Genomic DNA, 2,096 nt, shown 5'->3' with positions numbered 1-2,096 from the left:
CAGCTTCACCCCCTGCCACAGGAGCAGAGGGAAGCAAAGGCGCTCAGAGGCCAGCACACAGCTCCAAAGGCAGGGAGGAAACCCCATCCTAAGCCCGGGGCTGCTCAGGGGAAGCAAGGAGCGGTGAAACGGCACGGAAACGTCCCCAAAGGCTCTGGGGAGGCAGAGCAGCAACGCGCTTTCCGTGTTAGGCTTTGCTCGCCGGGGGGAGAGCCCCAGGGCTTAGCCTCCGCACCGCTCGAAGGGTCCCATGCGTGACCAAAGCAGGGGAGCGACGCATCCCCTCCCCCGCAAACACACCACCACCCCACACCGGCTCTCGGTAGATTTGGCCGGGAGAGGAGAACTCCTGCAAAGCAATCCAGCACCGGGCAAGGAAACCTGTCCCTGGCTCAGCCCCAGCAGATCTGCTGGAGAACGTCGTGCTCGCAGCCACAAATCACTTTGCAATTAAGGGCGAGGCGCTGCGGTGGGACAGGGCGGGAGTTACCCACGAGGTGGGGAAGCAGGAGCTGACAAACCAGCCCAGGCACCAGCCCGCGCCCAAAACCAGGGCACGTGGGTGCAACAGGCTCTGCTCCGTCTACGCAAGCGCCCTGCGAGTCCCGCACAGCCCCTGCCCGGGGCCGGGGCTCAGGGCTCTGAGTGTCCAGTGAAACCTCAGACCTGGCCCAGCCACCGCTCAGAAGGGGACACGAAGTGACCCCAGGGACAAGCACCTCTGAGCCTTGGGTCCTTGCCCCGCAAAGCCCCGCGGAAGGTGCTTACGGACGGCTTAGGACCGCACCGAACAAGCTGTTACGGGATAAGCAAAGGGCACCTCTTGGCTCTTCTGCAAAGAACTTGTGCTCAGCAGCCGCGGGGGGAGCAAAGAAACCAGAAGAAACGTTATTTCTTCAGCAAAATCTCCGTGTCTGGGGGTAACGCTGTGCTGGAGCACTAGGGAAGCTCCCTCCTCCTCCAGGCAGCCAGGGCGAAGCCAAGGGACAGGCAGGCACAAGCCCCAGGCCATCCCTGAAGCCGCTGGCAGATTGCAGTGGTCGTGTTTCTGTAGGGTCTACTGAATTAAGGCCTACGGCTCCAACAACAAAATAATCACGAGACGTAACCCCCTCCTTTCCCTCCTGTCTCTACACGAACACACACACACGTGTGCGGCCACCCCTGGCGCCGACCTCGCATCGGCCTGCACCCAGGGTAAGATTCGGGGGCCCTGGGGCTCGGACCCCGCGGCTCAGACCCCATGGCTCAGACCCTTTTGCCTTCCAAAGAGCGTGGAGGGCGCCGAGTGGGAGGCACGGGGCTGGAAACCCAGAAGCGCTGGGGGCTTGCCAAAGACCGGGCACGAGCTTGCTGCTCTGACCCTGGCGGCTCACGGGCAGCCGAGCGCTGCTTCTGCTGATGGTTTTGGGCACCAGCCGGGGCCTCTCTCCTCTCCCCAGCTGCCAGTTCGTGGGGAACAACATCCCCGAGCCTTCCAGCTCCCTGCCGAGTACGGCTGAAACTGGACAACATGGTCAGGAGGCGTTAGGGGAGGGGGTGGGAAGCGAGAGGCAGACAGACAGATGGACCAGCAGAAGGCACCGTTACATAAAATATGTTCCCTGAAGCGGCTGGGATAAAAGCACGAACGCTCCAGCTCCACGCGAAAGGCAAGGGGCTCGTGCATGCACACTGGGAACTCCCGTGGGTGCCGCTCGGAGCTGCAGCCGATCCCTCCAGCCTCTCCCCATCGCACCGGGAAAAGCCGGGACACCGGGAACCGCTGGAGGAAGGGTCCAGACACCCCCTCGGAGAGCGCGGTGGAAAAGCCGCTCACCTACAGCTACGCTGCGGCGCAGGGCGTGTGGCCTCTCCTTCGCCCGCAGCGCGGGGCTCGCACGCCCCTTCCATATTAACTCTGCGTTATTATATTAGCGCCGCGGTGTTGGAAAAGCCCCGAGGAAGCTGCCCAGACTGATCCAAGGCGCTGCACCGATTTGTCCTGCTCATCAACGTGACTCCCCTCCTCCAGCTGTGCCAAGCACACGGCCCGTCCTCGGCGGCAGCGCCCTGGGGACGGCAGCGGCGAGGGACGCCCAGCCTCACGCGCCGTG

At 63.5% G+C, this 2,096-nt stretch overlaps 1 protein-coding gene across 1 annotated transcript in view; it reads right to left on the bottom strand.

The window, feature by feature from the left end:
* LOC104134407 (probable E3 ubiquitin-protein ligase MID2) overlaps positions 1–2,096 on the bottom strand; it is a gene marked incomplete at its 5' end in the record, with an annotated part of 56,963 nt that overhangs the window by 11,723 nt on the left and 43,144 nt on the right. The gene's annotated exons all lie outside the window — the stretch shown is intronic.

The sequence above is a fragment of the Egretta garzetta genome, unplaced genomic scaffold (genome assembly GCF_000687185.1).
Source record: "Egretta garzetta isolate BGI_Z169 unplaced genomic scaffold, ASM68718v1 scaffold991, whole genome shotgun sequence".
Lineage (NCBI taxonomy): Eukaryota > Metazoa > Chordata > Aves > Pelecaniformes > Ardeidae > Egretta > Egretta garzetta.
Note: the sequence above shows the minus strand (reverse complement) of the source record. Positions and strands in the feature narration are given on the sequence as shown.